Source organism: Macaca thibetana, chromosome 15, assembly GCF_024542745.1.
Source record: "Macaca thibetana thibetana isolate TM-01 chromosome 15, ASM2454274v1, whole genome shotgun sequence".
Lineage (NCBI taxonomy): Eukaryota > Metazoa > Chordata > Mammalia > Primates > Cercopithecidae > Macaca > Macaca thibetana.
The window spans coordinates 87,683,242-87,704,947 of NC_065592.1; positions in this window are offsets into that span (position 1 = coordinate 87,683,242).

Consider the following 21,706-nt stretch of genomic DNA (forward strand, 5'->3'; position numbering starts at 1 on the left):
ACCAGCAGCTGAACAGTGACTTCTCAAAGGTCTGAGTTTCAGTTCAGTAGGGCTCCCCTAAATTTTAATCTCTAAAGTCTAATAATCCCATCATCTTCTCATTATTCTCCCTTCCCTAAAGATGATAGTTGATTCCTGAAATTTCTGCCATTCTGATGCCCTCATGCTCTTTTTTACCTTTTCGGTTATCTAGTTAACAACTGTAAAACTAGTTAACAATTCTTTATATTCAATTCTTTCTGTTCAAATAACTGTGCTTTTGTAAGTTAAGGTATAACTAAACCTTAAATGTGGTTCATGCTTAAAAATTATAAGAAGGCTTATTCAGAGGAATCTTTCTTCAATCTCAAGCCTTTCTATCCCACTCCCATCTATTCTTTAGAAGTAATCGTTGCATTAGTCATTGTATTCTTTCTGTATTTGTTTTGGCTAAACAAGTTAAACACACATTTTCTCTCTCATGGTCTCTCTCTCACACACACTTTCTTTTATTACAAAAGATAGAATAATATACTGTTTTGTGCCCTTTTTGTTCACTGAATATGTCTTGAAAATAACGATATGCACTTAATTCTTAGAGAATGAATATCATACCAATTCTTAGAGATTGATCTCTATTGGTAGATGCACCATGGTTTATTCCATTAATCTCTGATTTGTGGGCATTTGGACATGTTGTGTCAAAGGGTAAATGCATACATAATTTTATTAAGTATTCCTCTATAGAGCGGTATCATTTCCCATTATTTGTAATCTATGAAAGGGTTGTTTTTCTGTAGTTTTGCCAACTGAGTGTGCTGTCAATTTTTTTGATTTCTGCCAATTTGATAGGTGAGAAGTGGCAGCTTCATGTTAATTTGCATTTCTTTTACAGTAGCAAAATTGAAGCTCTTTTCATGTGTCAGGGTCATGTTACTTTCTTTTCCTATGAGCTGTCTATCTTGATTTCCTATTGTATTTTGGTCTTTTTCTTGATGGTTGAGTAGATTCGATATCAAGGAGATTAGCTCTTATTTGTGATATGTTGCAAATAATTTTTTTTCAATTTGCAATTTCTCTTGATTTTTGCTTATAATGCAAATATTTTTAAATTTTCTTATAGTCAAATATTTAATCATCTCTTTGACTGTTTTCATCTTCTGAACTGAAGTCAAAGTGCTCTAGTATAACCATCGTTTTGATATTGAATTCTTTCATGTTCTGTATGGGTTTTTTTCATAGTACTGTAGTATCATTTTATGAAATTAGTAACATATCTCTCAGAGGATGTCAATTGGGAACTTCAAAAGTTCTTTTTCTGGAAATATCTGTTAAACTGGAATCAATTTTTGTTTATTTTTCTTTGTCAACCTTTTTCATGATGCATATTTTTTCTTGAAAATCTAGTTAGCTCTACAGCAATATAAAACTATCTGAGAGGTTGTCAATATAAAGACTTCTCTTTGGGTTGTGTGTACAGAGACTTGGCTGTTCACAGTAAAAGGGGATCAAAGTGTCTGAAGAGACCATTCTCTAGGTTGTTAATAAACTCATCTCTAATAGCTATTCTGAGTAGGAGAAGAAATTATCGCCTATAGGTTATATGCTATAGTATGTGTCTTAAGATTTTTTTTTTTTTTTTTGAGACAGTTTTGCTCTGTCACCCAGGCTGGAGTGCAGTGGCATGATCTTGGCCCACTGCAACCTCTGCCTCCCGGGTTCAGGCAATTCTCCTGCCTCAGCTTCCCAAGTAGCTGAGACTACAGGCGCCCGCCACCACACCCAGCTAATTTTTGTATCTGTAGTAGAGATGGGGTTTCACCATATTGGCCAGGCTGGTCTCGAACTCCTGCCTCAGCCTCCCAAAGTGCTGGGATTACAGGCATGAGCCACCGTGCCTGGCCATGTGTTAAGATTATAGTTTGTGAGTGGAGAGGCTTCTATAAGAGTATATAGATCTAAATTACCTCCCTTGTTTTAAGCCTCACTTTAAAAAAAAAAAAAAAAAAAAATTTTTTTTTTTAAAAAACATTTAAGTTCAGGGATACATGTGCAGATTTGTTATATCGGTAAACTTGTCATAGGAGTTTGTTGTTGTACAGATTATTTTATTACCCAGGTATTAAGCCTAGTACCCATTTTTTTTTCTGATTCCTCTCCTTTCACACTGTACCCTGCCCCAGTGTGTTCCCCTCTGTCCATATGTTCTCATCATTTAGCTCCCACTTTTAAGTGAGAACATGTGGTATTTGGTGTTCTGCTTCTGTGTTAGTTTGCTGGGGATAATGGCCTCCAGCTCCATCCATGTTCCTGCAAAGTACCTGATACCATTCTTATGGCTGCATAGTGTTCCATGGTGTATATGTTCCACATTTTCTTTATCCAGCCTATCATTGATGGGCATTTAGGTTAATTCCATGTCTTTGCTATTGTGAATAGTGCTGCAATGAGCATATATGTACATTTATCTTTAATAGCACAATGTATATTTTTGGGGTATATCCCCAATAATGGAATTGCTGGGCTGAATGGCGTTTCTGTTGTTAGGTCTTTGAGGAATTGTCATACAGTTTTCCATAATGGTTGAACTAACTTATACTCCCATTAACAGTGTATAAGCGTTCCGTTTTCTCTGCAACCTTGCCAGCATCTGCTATTTTTTGACTTTTTAGTAATAGCTATTCTAACTGGTGTGAGGTGGTATCTCATTGTGGCTTTGATTTGCATTTCTCTAATGATCAGTGATATTGAGCTTTTTTCACATGCTGTTGGTCACATATATGTTTTTCTTTTGAAAAGGTTCTGTTCATTTCCTCTGCCCACTTTTTAATGGGGTGGTTTTTTCTTGTAAAATTTAAGTTTCTTGTAGATGTTGGATGTTAAGCCTTTGTTGGATGTGTAGTTTGCAAAAATTTCCTCCCATTCTGTAGGTTGTTTGCTCACTCTGTTGATAGTTTCCTTTGTTGTGCAGAAGCTCTTCAGTTTAATTAGATCCCACTTGTCAATTTTTGCTTTTGTTGCAATTGCTTTTGGTGTTTTTGCCATGAAATCTTTGCCTGTGGCTGTGCCCTTAATGGTGTTACCTTGGTGGTCTTCCAGGTTTTTTATTGTTTTGGGTTTTACATTTAGGTCTTTAATACATCTTGAGTTAATTTTTGTATACAGTGTAAGGAGGGGGTCCAATTTCAATGTTCTGTATATGGTTAGCCAGTTATTTCAGCACCATTTATTGAATAGGAAATCCCTTCCCCATTGCTTGTTTTTTGTGAGGTTTGTCAAAGATCAGATAGTTGTATATGTGTGGCCCTATTTCTGGGTTCTCTAATCTGAGCCATTGGTCTATGTGTCTATTTTTGTACTAGTACCATGCTGTTTTGGTTACTATAGCTCTGTAATATAGTTTGAAGTTGGGTAGCGTGATGCCTCCAGCTTTGTTCTTTTGCTTAAGATTGCCTTGGCTATTTGGGCTCTTTTTTGGTTCCATGTGAATTTAAAAGTTTTTTTTTTTTTTCCTAGTTCTGTGAAGAATCTCAATGGTAGTTTAATAGGAATAACATTGAATCTACAAATTGCTTTGGGCAGTATGGCCGTTCTTACAGTATTGATTCTTCTTATCCATGATCATGGAATTTTTTTTTCATTTGTTGTCATTTCTGATTTCTTTGAGCAGTGGTTAGTATTATCCTTATAGAGATCTTTTATATCCCTTGTTAGCTAAATTCCTAGGTATTTATTTTTGTGGCAGTTGTGAATGGGATTGCATTCCTGATTTGGCTCTTGGGTTGACTGTTGTTGATGCATAGGTGTTAGTGATTTTTGCTCATTGATTTTTTTATATCCTGATACTTTGTTGAAGTTGTTAATTAGCTTAAGCTTTTGGGCTGAGACTATGGGGTTTTCTAGATACAGAATCCTGTTATCTGCAAACAGGAATAGTTTGACTTCCTCTTTTCCTATTTGGATGCCCTTTGTTTCTTTCTCTTGCCTAATTTCCTTGGCCAGGACTTCCAAACTATGCTGAATAGGAATGGTGAGAGAAGGCATCCTTGTCTTGTGCTGGCTTTCAAAGGGAATGCTTCCAGCTTTTGCCCATTCAGTGTGATGATGACTGTGGGTTTGTCATAGATAGCTCTTATTATTTTGAGGTATGTTCCTTCAATACCCAGTTTGAGAGTTTTTAACATGAAGGGGTGTTGAATTTTATCAAAAGCCTTTTCTATGTCCATTGAGATAATCATGTGAGTTTTATCTTTAGTTCTGTTTATGTGATAAATAACATGTATTGATTTGTGTATGTTGAACCAAACTTTTATCCCAGGGATAAAGCCTACTTGACTGTGGTGGATTAGATTTTTGATGTACTGCTGGATTTGGTTTTCCAGTATTTTGTTGAGAATATTGGCATTGATACTCATCAACAGTATTGGCCTGAAGTTTTCTTTTCCCTTACCTTTTAAATCTCTGCCAGGTTTTGATATCAGGATGATGCTAGCCTTATGGAATGAGTTGAGGACGAGTCCCTCCTCTGTACTCTTTTGGGAATAGTTTTAGCATGAATAGTACCAGCTCCTCTTTGTACATCGGGTAGAATTCAGCTGTGAATGTATCTGGTCCTGGGCCTTTTTTGGTTGGTAGGCTATTTATTACTGACTCACTTTCAGAGCTTGTTACTGATCTGTTCAGAGATTCAATTTTTCCTGGTTCAGTCTTGGCAGGTACATATATCTAGGAATTTACCTATTTCTTCTAGATTTTCCAGTTTATGTGCATAGAGGCATTTATAATATTCTCTGCTGGTGGTTTGTATTTTGGTGGGGTCATGGTAATATCCACCTTGTTATTTCTGAATGGGTTTATTTGAATCTTTTTCTGTGTGTCTAGCTAGTGGTCTGTTTATTTTAAAAAAGCTCCTAGATTTGTTTTGTTGATCTTTTGAATGGTTTTTCATGTCTTAATATCCTTCACTTCATCTCTGATTTTGGTTATTTCTTGTCTTCTGCTACCTTTCTTTTTTTTTTTTTTTTTTTTTTTTTTTTTTTTTTTTTTTTTTTTTTTTTTTTTTTTTTTTTTTGAGACGGAGTCTTGCTGTGTCGCCCAGGCTGGAGTGCAGTGGCTGGATCTCAGCTCATTGCAAGCTCCGCCTCCCGGGTTTTTACGCCATTCTCCTGCCTCAGCCTCCCGAGTAGCTGGGACTACAGGCGCCCACCACCTCGCCCGGCTAGTTTTTTGTATTTTTTAGTAGAGACGGGGTTTCACCGTGTTAGCCAGGATGGTCTCGAACTCCTGACGTCGTGATCCGCCTGTCTCGGCCTCCCAAAGTGCTGGGATTACAGGCTTGAGCCACCGCGCCCGGCCTTCTGCTACCTTTCAAATTTGTTTGCTCATGGTTCTCTAGTTCTTTTAGTTCTGATGTTAGGTTGTTAACTTGAGATCTTTCTAACTTTTTGATGTGGGCATTTAGTGCTATATATTTCCCTCTTAACACTGCTTTAGTTGTGTCCCAGAGATTCTGGTACATTGTGTCTTTATCATTGGTTTCAAAGAGCTTATTTGTTTCTGCCTTAATTTCATTATTTACCCTAGTAGTCATTCGAGAGCAGGTTATTCAGTTTCCATGTAATTGCATGGTTTTGAGTGAATTTTTCATCTTGATTTTTAATTTGATCGCACTTTGGTTCAAGAGAAGCATAGTATAGTTCTTTTGCATTTGCTGAGTGTTTTACTTCCAATTATGTGTTTGATTTTAGAGTATGTGCCATGTGGCAATGAGAAGAATGTATATTCTGTTTTGGGTGGCAAGTTCTATATATATCAGGTTCATTTGATCGAGTGCTGAGTTTGGATCTTAAATGTCTTTGTTAATTTTCTGTCTTGATGACCTGATTAATGTTGTCAGTGGGGTGTTAGAATCTCCCACTATTATTGTGTGGGAGTCTAAAAGTATTTGAAGGTCTCTAAGAACTTGATTTATGAATCTGGGTGCTCTTATGTTGGGTACATATATATTTAGGTTAAATCTTTGTTGGTTGAATCCTTTGCCATTAAGTAATGCCCTTCTTTGTCTTTTTAAAAAATCTTTGTTGGTTTAAAGTCTCTTTTTGTCAGAAATTAGGATTGCAGCCCTTGTTTTTTTGTTTTCCATGTGCTTGGCAGACTTTTCTCCATCCCTTTTATTTTGAGCCTATGTGTGCCATTGCATGTGTGAGGTAGGTCTCTTAAAGACAGCATATGAATGAGTCTTGGTTCTTTATCCAGCTTGCCACTCTGTGTCTTTTAATTGGTATTTAGCACATTTACATTTAAGGTTTTTGATATGTGTGGATTGATATGTGTGGATTTGATCCTGTCATCATGTTAGCTGGTTATTTTGCAGACTTGTTTATGTGGTTGCTTCAGTGTTACTGGTCTGTGTACTTCAGTGTGTTTTTGTAGTGGCAGGTAACAGTCTTTCCTTTCCATATTTAGTTCTCCCTTGTAAGGCAAGTCTGGTGGCAACAAATTTCCTCAGCATTTTCTTGTCTGAAAAAATCTTATTTCTTCTTTACTTATAAAGCTTAGTTTGGCTGGATATGAAATTTTGGGTTGGAATTTCTTTCCTTTAAGAATGTTGAATATTGGCCTCCGATCTCTTCTGGCTTGTAGGGTTTCTGCCGAGAGGTCTGCAGTTAGTCTAATGGGCTTCGCTTTGCAGGTGACCTGACTTTTCTCTGTAGCTGCCTTTAGCATTTTTTTTCTTTTTGGCCTTGGAGAATCTGATGGTTATGTGTCTTGGGGATGACCTTTTTGTGAAATATCCTACAAAGGGTTTCTGCATTTCCTATTTGTGAATGTTGGCCTCTATAGATTGAAAAAGTTTTCCTGGATGATATCCTGAAGTTTGTTTTCCAAGTTGGTTCCACTCTCCCTATCCCTTTAAGGGACAGCAATGAGTCTGAATTGTCTCTTTACATAATCCCATATTTCTCAGAGGATTTGTTTGTTCATTTTCATTATTTTTTTCTCTATTTTTATCTGTCTTATTTCAGAAAGCTGGTCTTCAAGCTCTGGGATTCTTTCCTGCACTTGGTCTATTCTATTAACACTTGTGATTGCATTATGAAATTCTTGTATTTTTCATCTCTATCAGGTTATGTTCTTTTCTATATTGGCTATTTTGTATTTCAGCTCTTGCATTTTTCTATCATGATTTTTAGCTTCCTTGCATTAGGTTTCCACATAATCCTGTAGCTCAATGATCTTTGTTCCTATCAATATTCTGAATTTGATTTCTGTCATTTCAGCCATCTCAGCCTGGTTCATAATCTTTGCTGGAGTGGCGATGTGGTCATTTGGAGGAAAGAAGGCATTCTGGCTTTTTGAGTTCTCAGGGTTCTTAAGTTGTTTCTTTCTCATCTTTGTGGGCTTAGCTACCTTTTTAGTCTTTGAGGTCTCTGACCTTTGGATTTTTTTTAATCCTATTTGATGACTTCGAGGGTTTGTGGCATAAAGTGGGTTCAGCTGACTAGCTTCATTTCTACAAGATTTTGGGGGGCCAACACTCACCTCCCAACTCCTGGATTGTGTGCTTTAACTCTGGGGGACTTGCATTGGGTCCTGACATTGTTCTCTCCTTCCTATAGGTTTGGAATCCACTATGCTGGGGATGCCAATGTGCAGCAGCTGTGGCAGATGGGTCCAGGGTGCCTGTCTCCCTGTGAGCTTTCACCACAGTGGCAGAGGCAACACAGCTAAGGTTGGGGGGAGGGGCGTGGAAGGGGCCCCTGCTAGAGACTGTGTGAGATCATGCTGGAGGTAGTGCTGGCTCAGCAGTAGGCTGCCAGTGGGTGCAGGTCTGGACGTTTTCTCTGCTCCACAAGCAAGAATGATTGTTCAGGGTAGGGGAGGATTTGCTGTTCTTTGAGCAAGGTTAGCACAAGGGTTACTTACTAGCTCAGTGCCTGCCAAAGCTCCATCTGCAATGGTGGTTGGTGGGAGGATGGTGGGCAGATTACACTCCCACACACTGGTGGGGCAAGGAAAGCAAAATCTGCCCATGCAGACAAGTGCCAGCAAAGTAACGAGGGAAGTTGCCTTGGACCTGGGGGAAGCTGCAATATGGGTAAGGAGTGGATGAGCTGGTGTATAACCATAGGGGCTGCCTTGCAGGAGTTTTCTACCAGTCAGGCATGGTCCTCCAGTGCAGAAGCCGTGGAGTCGATCCACAGGGCACCCAAGTCTGCCCTGGAAGCAGGCATGGCGAGGCTGGGGCCCTGGGAGAGGCCATCAGACCAAGGGGTGCTCAGGTTGGACCAGGTCTGTCTGATGGGCAAGACTGCCCTCCAGAGATCAGGCTCAACAATTCCCCTAGGGCTAAAGTCTCCTATGGGAGGAAATCAGGCCTAAAGGGATGGCTGTCCCTGGCTGTGTTCTGCTACAGACATTCCCACATTTAACCCTCTGGGCTCCACATCACCTGGCTTGCTGCCCCTATCACTTCTCTAAGCAGCTCTCCATGCCAACTCGAGCATCCATGGTGGTCGAGGGGTCTCTACCTGCTAGGATCCAGAAGCCTATGGGGAGAGCAGGTTGCTCCTAGCCAGTTCAACTCACCTGTTCTCCTGGAGCTGTTGTGGTCCAAAAATGAGTCCTGGTTCATGGTAGCCTGTGCAGGGTTCCCAGCTTTCTCCAGCTTCAGTCTAGCTTGTGTCCTCTCTCCATCCATTCTCAGCACATTCCCTTGGAATATGTTAAAAGCATGCCAGTGGTCTAAATGCCTTGATGGGAACTGTTTCATCTGGCTCTCTCATCAGCCAACTTCTCTCACTTTTTACTTTTACACTTCATTGTGCTTTTAATCTGAGTCCAGGGCCTTTATAGAGTTTTTTTTCTTTCTTACATTTTGTATGTGTATTATAGTCTAGCTTCAACATGATTCGATCAGATATTTATTGAAATTCCCTATCCATGTAGGCCCTCATTCTCTTATGGGCTTATAGCCTTCCCATTCTTTGGCTATTTTAATGTGTCTTTGAATAAGAAGGACCCAGCAAACTTTAAACAAAGTCTTTATACTTAATTTATCTAAGTCAGGTCCCAAGTCTTACATCACTGGCTAGCCTATATGTAAGGGCTTTCTTTGAAGTTACGTTGAGTCCTAGTCAAGTCAGTCAATCCCCTACTGGTAGAAATTTATGTCTAATTTTTATTTTGAAAATCTGTAACATTTTTTACATACATTTTTGGGTACTTTCCTAACCACTTCCTTGGGATAAATTCTTAGATATAGAATTGCTGAGTCAAATGGCATGCTCTCTCAGTTTTGATGTGTTGTCCTTCAAAAATGTTATGCCAATCGTATTCGCAGATAAAGTGGGTAGAAAAGCTCTATTTCTCAAGCCTCACTGAGTGTTATGATCTATTTAGTCTTTGCTAGTTCCAAAAGTAAAGGAAAGGAATTATTTAACTCAAGAATTCTTATGCTGACTTTGGAAGTGATGGTGGTATTTGTTTCTATTTTTGGAGCATGTAATTTGTGTCATAATATATCCCCGATTTTCACAATAGTTCTGTGTAATACAAATGACACTTTTACAGAACAGGAATTGAAGACTCAGAAATGGTAAGTAATTTTTCCAAGGTGACACAGCTAGTGAATGGCTTATCTGGTATTTGAACTGATATCTGTGCTATTCCTACAGATGGTTGGAGGCAGAATTTGTGCAACATCACATTAAAGATTTAATATTATTCTTTGGGCCAGGTAATAATAGTAGGATTAGAAATGTTTAGAAATCTCCTATATGGTAATGATGTAAAGCTAGTGGATTCCTGCCTTTCAAAAATGTCTTGGGGAGCAGAGTGGAGCAATTGTGACCTTTGCACTCATGTCACTTTGCATTCTAAGTATATTATATACTACTTTGCACCATTAATACATATCACTCACTACTGACAGAAAAATATTGATTTTCTTAGTTTAGGGAATTAGATATTTGCATGGTTTTAAAATGATCTATTTCTGAGTAACAAATTACCTTGAAATTCAGTGGCATAAAATCATAAACTTAAATTTTCTCATAATTTGTTTTTTTTTTTTTTTTTTTTTTTTTTGAGACGGAGTCTCGCTCTGTCGCCCGGGCTGGAGTGCAGTGGCCGGATCTCAGCTCACTGCAAGCTCCGCCTCCTGGGTTTACGCCATTCTCCTGCCTCAGCCTCCCGAATAGCTGGGACTACAGGCGCCCGCCACCTCGCCCGGCTAGTTTTTTGTATTTTTTTTTAGTAGAGACGGGGTTTCACCGTGTTAGCCAGGAAAATTTTCTCATAATTTGTTAGAAATTGGTATGGTCTAAAATCTTTGTCTTCCTCTGCCCCCCAAATTCATATGCTGAAATAACCCCCAAGATGATATTTGTAAGTAGGTTGAGAGGGAATTCAGATATGAGATCAAAGCCTTCATTACATGGAATTAGTGTCCCTATAAAAGAGACCTCAGGCAGCTAGCTAGCCCCTTCCACAATGTGTAGACACAGCGAAAAGATGTGTCTAAGAACAGGGAGGCAGCCCCCCACCAGACACTGAATCTGTTTGGCTTTGATCCTGGACTTTCCAGCCTCCAGAACTGTGAAAGATAAATTTGTTGTCTATAAGCCACCTAGTATGTGGTATCCTGTTATAGGAGCCCAAATGGACTAAGGGGGAATTCAGGAGTGGCTTAGCCAATTCTGGCTTGGAAAGAGATTACAGTCAAGAAGTTAGCCAAGAATGCAGTAATCTGAAGGCTTGACTGGGGCTGGAGAATCTGCTTCCAAGGTGATTCACTCATTGCTGGCAAGTTAGTGCTGGTTTGAAGGCCTCAGTTCCTCAACATGTGAAGCTCTTTATAGGGCTGCTTGAACTTCCTCATGACATGGCAGCTGACTTCCTCCAGAACAAGTGACCCAAAAGGAAGCAAGGCCAAAGCTGCAATGTTGTTTATGAACCAGCCTAGGAAGTCATGCTGTCAGGTCCACAATTTGCTATTGGCTTCACAGGTTAGCCTTAGTCACTGTAGGAGGGAACTCTACAATGGTATGAATACCGGAGACAAAAACCACTGGGGACCCTCTTAGAGGCTGCTTACCACAAATGGATAGGCAATATCCAGGCAGACAGTGGATGCAGGGAGTAATAGACAATACTGAAGATCTCCTGAGCATGGTGCGTTTGAGTATAGACAGATGGATTCATACTCACGTAAAACTAAATTATTATCTCTATTTTGTAGCATTAAGAAAACAAAGTGTGGTTAGAATTCTTTTGGAAATAAATGTAAATGTTTGTCCAAAGTGGTTGTCTTTCAACATTTATTCAACAAATGTTCATAGTGTAACTTTTTGCACTAGACAAGGAACTAATTTATTATAAATTAATAATTTTTGCATTAAATGTTGCATTCCCATAAAATTTGCATTTTTATTTAATATTGCATTATTATTGATACATTTTACACATGAAGAAACAATGTAAGTGACAGGCCCAAGGCTGCTTAACTCAGGTGACAGAGGTGAGTTTCATCTCTGGGTCTTCTGTTATGTGTTGTCTCCAACAAAGACTTCAGTCTTTACAAACTGAAGTTCTAGGATAGTTCTACCATTTGGGTTGATAAAAGAGCTGAGTCTTACACCTGATAACAGAGAGAACAGATACTTTGGAGCTGATCTCCCCCCTTCGAACCATCCTATTGAGAAAACCAATGGGGCCCTCTGAGGATACAAGAAGAAACTGTTAAACCAGAGCAACAAAACTTGTTTTTGAGTAAGAAGAAATTTCATTGCTTTCAGCATCCCTTGACCCACTGTAGTAATAAGATTGATTTTTATTCCAACCTCCAGAAGAAGAACATACTTCCCTACTTTCTTTCCCTATATAAATATACTTATCTATATACTTATTCAGCAAATCAGCTACAAGTTTTTTAAAGGTAAAAATAATTCTCAATAACCTGGCAGTGTTTCATCTGGCTTGAGAAAGATGGTCTATATTTTTCACGCAACAATAGTTACGAAACTTCTGTGTAGCTGTGCAGACCACCAAAATGTGTTTAATTTAATTTAATGTTGATTTAATAGTGATGAGTATTAAACTACCAAATAGCATATCAGTGCCTCAGGATGTCAGGTTCGCCTGGCTCTAAATAATTCACTTGGGATCAACTTTGAGACTTCTTTCAGAGCAGATCCTGGGTTTTAAAACATTCAGAATTGTGGCTATACCCTTCACCTAGGAATTAACAAAGATGGTTGTGACCTGCTCAATAGATTTTTAAAGAGAAATAATGTTGGAGAACTGTAGGAAACTGCTTTTGCTGGGTAGAAATATCTACTGGAGCTTTATCCAGTAATATCGCCCTCTAGTATCCCTTTTCTCTGCGTCAGTATTACTACTGTCATCTTTGGTTGAGACTGTTTTTCCTTCCCACTGGCCGTAGAGAAATGGGAGATAGTATCATGACTTACTTCTGATTATAACACTGAGGGAGTCTGGGTCTCTATAAAGTTTCACTTACCTAGTGAGAGAGGATTGGTATTTTCTTCTGAAACAAGAAAAGTCTTTCTTAATATGTTATAGTCCCGTTATTTAGGAACCTGTCTTTTTTGACTTTCCTGAGTTTGTTTCTATGTCAGTTACTCTTTATTGTAACACCCTGTTTCATTCCTTTAAATTGCTCATCCCAGTCTGTAATGACCTTATTTGTTGGTGTATGTGTTTGTTATCTGCTTTTTTCCACTAGGATATAGGCTATATTTATATGAATACCATGTCTGCTTTTGCTCACCACTCTTCCCCAGCACCCAGCCCAGTGCCTGAGCCATACGCAGAGGTCACATAGCCATTTGTTGAATGAATGGAAGGCTGTTTATTAAATACTCAAAGTGAGACTAGCAGATAACATTGATGCTCGGCCCATATCTCCTCCCTGTTGCTGCTTCAGGGCACACTAGCTCTCTTCAACAGCACTAAATTACCTGAGGCCTTTTCTTTCTTGGGGGCCACTGAATTCTGCTTTCTACCCACAAAAAAGTTGAGAAATACCTGGAAATTATAGACACCCGGGAATAGCACTTAACCTGAACTAATTGGAGTAGAGATACAGATACCCCAGCTCCCCTGTCCTTGGGTGGCATAACTGAGACATTCTTACATTAGTTTGCAGAGTTGGCCCAGCAGAATTAAGTGTCAATCACTGTGTGCCAGCTGCCTCGACACTGCACCATTTATTAGGTCCTTTCCTTTCTCACCTCCCTTCTTAACTCCCCTGTGTCCCCATGACTTCCCAAATAAATCCTTTGAACTTGAAATTTCATATCAGAGACTTTTCTGGAGAACCCAAGCCAAGATGGAGATGAAATGAAAGTTCACAAAAGCTTTACAGGCATTCTGTTTCTAAATGAAGGAGGATGCATCTGTTTTGAAATAAGTCAGAACAAAGGTCAGTTTCTTTTCTAAAACATAGGTCTTATTATCTTTTGATAAGTCTATTAGATCTTCTGATTAGTTTACGTATTAAAAGCATGGCAACTTTAACAGATTCTTTCAACTTTGGTTTTTAATATATATTTCTGGATCACCATCTGGGTAATTTGAAGCAGGCATTTTGTGAGTCACCATGAAGAAATACGGTCAACATTTAAGCAGTCATGTATAGCATACTTACTTTACGAAAAGCAAGGAAGCCATGTTAGAGGATCCACATTGTTTTTGAATTTTATTTTTTGTGAGTACATAGGTGTATATTGTTTATGGGGTACATGAGATATTTTGATACATGCATGAAATGTATAGTAATTACATCATGGAATATGAAGTATCCTTCCCCTCAAGCATTTATCCTTTGTGTTACAATCTAATTATACTCTTTTCATTATTTTTAAATGTACAGTATTAACTATAGTCACCTTGTTGTGCTATCAACTACTAGGTCTGATTCGTTGTCTCTATTTTGTTGTACCCATTAATCATCCCCCCCTCTCCTACCACCCTCCTGCTACCCTTTCTAGCCTCTGGTAACTATCCTTCTACTCTGTGTCCATGAGTTCAATTGTTTTGATTATTAGATCCCGCAACATTTGTCTTTCTGTGCCTGTCTCTCTTAGCATAATGACTTTTAGTTCCATCCATGTTGTTGCAAATGATTTGGATCTTTTTTTATGACTGAATAGTACTTCATTGCATGTAAATATGTTTTCTTCATCCACTCATCTGTTGATAAACATTTAGGTTGTTTCCAAATTTTGGCTATTGTGAACAGTACTGCAACAAACATGGGAGAGAAGATATTGCTTCTGTATTAGTCAGTTTTCATGCTGCTGATAGACATACCTGAGACTGGGCAATTTACAAAAGAAAGAGGTTTAATTGGACTTAGTTTCACGTGGCTGGGGAAGCCTCACAATCACGGCAGAAGGCAAGAAGGAGCAAGTCGTGTCATACATGGATGGCAGCAAAGAGCTTGTGCAGGGAAATTCTACATAAGGCCGTCAGATCTCATGAGACTTATTCACTATCATGAGAACAGCATGGGGAAAAACCTGACCCCAAAATTCAATTACCCTCCCACTGGGTCCCTCCCATGACATGTGGGAATTCAAGATGAGATTTGGGTGGGCACACAGCCAAACCATATCATTCAACCTCTGGCCCCTCCCAAATCTAATGTCCTTGTATTTCAAAACCAATCATGCCTTCCCAACAGTCCACCAAAGTCTTAACTCATTTCAGCACTAACTCAAAAGTTCACAAAGTCTCGTCTGAGACAAGGCAAGTCCCTTCTGCATATGAGCCTGTAAAATCAAAAGCAAGTTAGGTACTTCCTAGATACAATGGAGACACAGGCATTTGGTAAATACAGCCATTCCAAATGGGAGACATTGGCCAAAACAAAGGGGCTACAGGTCCCATGCAAGTCTGAAATCCAGCAGGACGGTCAAATCTTAAAGCTCCAAAATGATCTCCTTTGACTCCATGTGTCATATCCAGGTCACACTGATGCAAGAGGTGGGTTTCCATGGTCTTGGGCAGCTCTTCCCCTGTGGCTTTGCAGGGTATAGCCCCTCTCCCAGCTGCTTTCATGGGCTGGTGTTGAGTGTCTGCAGCTTTTCCAGGTGCATGGTACAAGCTGTCAGTGGATCTACCTTTCCTGGGGTCTGGAGGACAGTGGCCCTCTTCTCACAGCTCCACTAGGCAGTGCCCCAGTCAGGACTCTGTGTGGGGGCTCCTACTCCACATTTTCCCTCTGTAGTGCCCAAGTAGAGATACTCCATGAGAGCCCTGCCCTTGTAGCAAACTTCTGCCTAGACATCCAGGCATTTCCGTATATCCTCTGAAATTTTGGTGGAGGTTCCCAAACGTCAATTCTTGACTTCTCTGCATCCATGGGCTCAATACCACATGGAAGCTGCCAAGGTTTAAGGATTGCACCCTCTGAAGCCATGGCCCAAGCTCCATGTTGGCCCCTTTCAGCCAATGCTGGAGCAGCTGGGATGCAGGGCACCAAGTCCCTAGGCTGCACATAGCACGGGCACCCTGGGCTCAGCCCATGAAACCACTTTTTCCTCCTAGGCCTCCTGGCCTATGATGGGAGGGGCTGCTGTGAAGACCTCTGACATGCCCTGGAGATATTTTCCTATTGTCTTGGGGGTTAGCATTTGGCTTCTCATCACTTATGTAAATTTCTGCAGCTGTATTGGATTTCTCTTCAGAAAATGGGATTTTCTTTCCTATCTCCTTGTCAGGCTGCAAATTCTCCAAACTTTTATGCTCTGTTTCCCTTTTAAAACTGAATGCCTTTAATAGCACTCAAGTAGCCTCTTGAATGCTTTGCTGCTTAGAAATTTTTTTGCCAGATACCCTAAATCATCTCTCTCAAGTTCAAAGTTTCATAAATCTCTAGGGCAGGGGCAAAATGCCACCAGTCTCTTTGCTAAAACGTAACAAGAGTCACCTTCACTCTAGTTCCCAACAAATTCCTCATCTCCATCTGAGACCACTTCAGCCTGGATTTTTGTCTATATCATTATCAGCATTTTGGTCAAGGCCATTCAAGTCTCTAGGGAGTTCCAAGCTTTCTCATATTTTTGTTTTCTGAGCCCTCCAAACTGTTCCAATCTCTGCCTGTTATTCAGTTCTGAAGTCACTCCCACGTTTTCAGTTATCTTTTCAGCAGTGCCCCACTCCCAGTACCAGTATATTGTATTAGTCTGTTTTCATGCTGCTGATAAAGACATACCCGAGACTGGGTAATTTACAAAAGAAAGAGGTTTAATTGGACTTACAGTTCCACATGGCTGGGGAATCATGGTGGAACGCACAATCATGGTGGAAGGCAAGGAGGATGACCAAGTCACATCTTACATGAATGGCAGCAAGCAAAGAGAGAACTTGTGCAAGGAAATTTCATCGTATGAAACCATCAGATCTCATGAGACTTATTCACTATCATGTGAACAGCATGGGAAAGACCTGCACCCACGATTCAGTTACCTCCCACCAGCTCCCTCCCATGACATGTGGGAATTCAAGATGAGATTTGAGTGGGGACACATGCTGATTTCCTTTTGGGGGGTATATACCCAGCAGTAGGATTGCTAGATCATATGGTAGCTCAATCTTTAGTTTTCTGAGGACCCTCCAAACTGCCCTCTATAGTGGCTGTACTAATTTATATTTCCACCAACAGTACAAGGGGTCCCTCCACATCCTTGTCAGCATTTATTGCCTATCTTTTGAGTAGAAGCCACTTTAACCAAGGTGAGATGATATTGAATTGTAGTTTCGATTTGCATTTTTCTGATGATCAATGATGTTGAGCACCTTTTCATATGCCTGTCATTTGTCTGTCTTCTTGAAAAATGTCTACTTGGATCTTTTGCCCATTTTTTGATCAGATTATATTTTTTTCTGTAGATTTGTTTGAGCTCCTAATGCATTCTGGTTATTGATCCCTTGTCACATGGGTAGTTTGCAGATATTTACTCCCATTTTGTGGGTTGTCTTTTCATTTTGTTGATTGTATCCTTTGCTGTGCAGAAGCTTTTTTAACTTGATGTGATCTCATTTGTCCATCTTTGCTTTGGTTGGCTATACTTGTGGGATATTATTGCTCAAAAAATCTATGCCCAGACCAATGTTCTGGAGATTTTTCCCGATGTTTCCTTGTAGCAGTTTCATAGTTTGAGGTCTTAGATTTAAGTTTTTAAGTTTGTCTTTTTATTTTTTTGTATATGGCAAGAGATGGGGTCTAGTCTTTCTTCTAAATATAGACATCCAGTTTTCCCAGCACATTTATTGAAGAGACTGTCTTTTTCCCAGTGTATTTTTTTGGCATCTTTGTGAAAAATGAGTTCACCGTAGGTGTGTGGATTTGTTTCTGGGTTCTCTATTCTGTTCTATAGGTCTGTGTGCCAGGACTGTGATGTTTTGGGTACTATAGTTCTGTAGTATAGTTTGAAGTTAGGGTAATATTCTTACAGTGTTGTTTTTCCTTAGGATAACTGTGGCTATTCTGAGTCTTTTGTAGTTCTATATAAATTTTAGGATTGGTTTTTATATTCTGCAAAGAATGTCATTGGTATTTTGATAATTGTGTTTGAATCTGTAGATTGTTTTGGGTAGTATAGACATTTTAATAATATTGATTCTTCCAATTCATGAACATGGAATATCTCCTCTTTTTTTTTTTTTTGGTGTCCTCTTCAATTTCTTTCATCTGTGTTTTATAGTTTTCATTGTAGAGATCTTTTCACTTATTTGGTTAATTCCTAGGTACCTAATTTTATTTGTGGCGTTTTGTAAATGGAATTAGTTTTTTGATTTCTTTTTCAGATTGTTCTCTATTGGCATATAAAAATGCTACAGATTTTTGTATGTTAATTTTTGTATCCTGCAACTTGACTGAATTTGTTAATCAGTTCCAATAGTTTATTTGGTGGAGTCTTTGGATTTTTCAAAATACAAGATTATAACATCTGCAAACAAGGGTAATTTAACTTCTCCCTTCACTTTTTGGAGGCCCTTTATGTCTGTCTTTTGTGTGATTGCTCTGGCTAGTACTTCCAGTACTATGTTGAATAATAGCAGAGAAAGCTGGCATCCTTGTCATGTTCCAGAGCTTAGAAGAAAGGCTTTTCACTGTTTCCCCATTCATTGTGATAGTAGCTGAGTGTCTGTCATATGGCTTTGCTCTCCTCTCAGCTCTGACAGGGCAACACAGTTCAATATAAGTTCCCCATTTGCAGTGCTCTGTCTCTAAGTGCACAGACTCTGAACTGTGGGGCCACTGCTGGAGGATGGGAGAAGGGTGGTGTCAGTGATTCAAGACTGTCTCTCCTACCCTCTTTTAATTTCTCTTTCAGCAATATGAAGTTAAAACCAGGTATCGTGATTGCTCACCTGATTTTTGGTTCTTGTAATTGTACTTTTTTGTATAGAGATAATTGTTACAATTTGCTGTTCCTGCAGGAGGGATAAAAGGTGTAGGCTTCTATTCCACATCTTTTTCTGCCTCCCTCACAGGATCCAAATTTGAACAGGACAATTAGGCCCTATCCCTCAAATGCTCACAACCCAGTAGTGGATAGAAGCACATATACACTAAAATGGGGTTAGCACTCTGAAAGCTAAACAGAATGTGCTATAGGATTTCAGAGTAGAGTTGAAAAGAACTCTGAGGAACCGTTCAGGGTTTCCTGGATAGGGGGCCTGAAGAATGAGGAATTCTTCAGAGGCAACTTTCTGGTTACAATAGTAAGGTTGGAAAGCACAAAGTAGGATGATAAGGACTCATGGTCTCAGCACAGAACTCTAGGACCATATCAACAAATGAGGCTAGAATTGAACAATCCAGGGACAAAGTAGTAAGAGCCAATTTAGCCATACATTGACAGAAGAATGAGAGTATTATGGGTTAGAACTGGGGGTTGCATTAATTTGCTAGGGATGGCATCATAAAGTATCACAGACTGGGTGACTTAAACAAGAGATATGTATTTTCTCATAGTTGTAGAGGTTGGAAGTCCAAGGTCAGGGTGGTGGTAGGGTTAGTTTCTTCTGCAGCTTCTCTCCTTGGCTTATAGGTGGATATCATTTTCCAGTGTCTTCACATGGTCTCCCCTCTGTGTGTGTCTGGTCCTAATATTCATCCCTTATAAGGACACCAATCACTGAATTAGATCCCATCCTAATGACCTCATTTTAAATTAATTACTTCTTTAAAGAACCTATCTCCAAATACAGTCATATGTTACATAATGACTTTTTGGTCAATGACCAACTACATATACCATGGTGGTGATTTTAAGATAATAATGGAGGTGAAAATTCCTATTATCTAGAAATGTCATAGACATCATAGTCCTCATAATGCAGCACAATACGTTATTTGCGTGTTTGTGGTGGTGCTTGTTTAAACAATCCTGTGCCATCAGTCATATAAAAGTCTAGCACATAGTTAGCTAGAGTATATAAGGCTTGATAATGATCATAAACAACTATGTTACTAGTTTATGAATTTACTACATTTTCATTGTTGTTTTACAGTGTATGCCTTCTATTTATAAAAAACAAGTTAACTGTAAAGCAGCCTCAGGCAGGTCCTTCAGCGGGTATTCCAGAAGAAGGAATTGTTATCACAGGGGTTGACAACTCCATGAGTGCTATTGCTGCTTAAAGATCTTCCAGTGGGACAAGATGTAGAGGTGAAAGACAATGATATTGATTATCCAGGATCAGTGTAGGCCTAGCCTAATGCGTGTGTTTTTGTCTTGATTTTTAACAAAAAATCTTACAGAATAAGGACATAAGAATACTTTTGTATAGCTATAAAATGGGTTTGTTTTAAGCTAAATATTATTATAAAAGAGTCAAAATTAAAATTAAAATTTATAAAGTAAAAAATTTACAGAAAACTATGGCTAATTTATTAAATTTTTAAAAATGATGTAGCCGAAGTGTACAGTGTTTATAAAGTCTATAGCCGCATACAGTAATATCCTGGGCCCTCCCATTCACTCACTGACACACCCAGAGCAGCTTCTAGTCATGCAAGCTCCATTCATAAGTGACCTATACAGCTGTACTGTGTACTATTTTTAAAAAAAGTTATACAGCATTTTTGCTGTACATTTTCCATGTTTAGATACACAAGTACTCACTATTGTGTTACAATTGCCTGCAGTATTAAGTAAATGCTGTTCAGATTTAGAGTCTAGGAACAATAGGCTATATTCCATATAGCCTGGGTATGTAGTAGGGTATACCATCTAGGTTTCTATATAAGTACACTCTGTGATGTTTGCACAATGATGAAATTGCCTAATGACACATTTCTCAAAACATGTCACTGGTAAGTGACAGTACAGTCATGTACTCTGAGATATTGGGGTTAGAACTTCAACATATAAATTTGGGGACAGGGACACACAATTTAGCCCATAGGGTTAAAACATAGCCCATAGGGAGATAGAGTGGTAAGGTATGTATGAATATACATGAATTTACATGCATTTGAGGTGAACTCAAGTCCACCTGATCTCAGTGATGCGAAGAAGGAATAGATCATTGAACAAAAGAATGAGAAAAGGACCAAAGTAGGCTGGGCAGGAAGAAAATAGAAAAGAGCTTAGAAGAAGCAGCTATAGAAAGAAAGGGAGGTTACTGAGATTAGGAGAAAGAGTTAGAACCAAGGGTTCAGAAAAATAGAAAACACTGTACCTTAATATGATGAATGGATAGCAATGATCAGCAGAAGAGGTGATCATGGCAAGTGAAGTTTAGCATGGCTAAATAGTAGAAAAACAGTGGTCAAATGGGCTTGAAGAAGAGAGACCAACTATTAAGTATTTTCCCCAAGAAAAACACCAAACATGCTCTAAAAAAGTTACATGCTACATTTAGTCAGAGGCAAGCTACTATTTTTTTTATTAAACGTGGGAGAAACAGGCTCATGGTGACATAAGTGTTATGGCATATATTATGTCTTTACCTGTGTTCCACGTTTACGTAATGGAAGCTGCTTTCATATGAACACTACAGAATTCATTATCAAATATTGGTGGAATGAGATTTTTTACTGTGAGTCTGACAGTGTTTAGTACCAGGCTTCACACTGAGACCAAAGAGATAAGATAGTCCCTCTCTACAGAAGAAATTTACAATGTATGTCTTTACATATTTTTTTAACATCAAGGAAAGTCTTTTATTTCTCCATGCTTCATCTGTGTGGACACTCGTTCCTGTCTGGAAACCTCAGCAGCTGGCATGAAAGAGGCATTTTGTTATAGAAGTTGAGTTGCAAAATGAAGACTTATCTTACTGGTATGTAAAATACTCACGCCTGGAAGTATACTAGATAGCTTGAAAATTTAAACTACAGGTTCAGAGTTTGCACTGAAAACATTAAGTTTGAAAATTTGCTGTTTTACCTAATTCTACCAGTTTTTGTTGGAAGCCCGTGATGTAGAATGCACCATGGAGGATCAAAAGAACTGTACAGTGTGCATGTTTGGGGAGTTGATGACTTAGTAGTACAGTAGGTGGTACACTCTCCTGGACTGAAAGTCAGAAGAACTTATGCTCATGCCGATCATTGCATTGTAGCTTCAAAAGTCATTACTTCATAGATTCTGGATATTAGCCCTTTGTCAGATGAGTAGATTGCAAAAATTTTCTCCCATTCTGTAGGTTGCCTGTTCACTCTGATGGTAGTTTCCTTTGC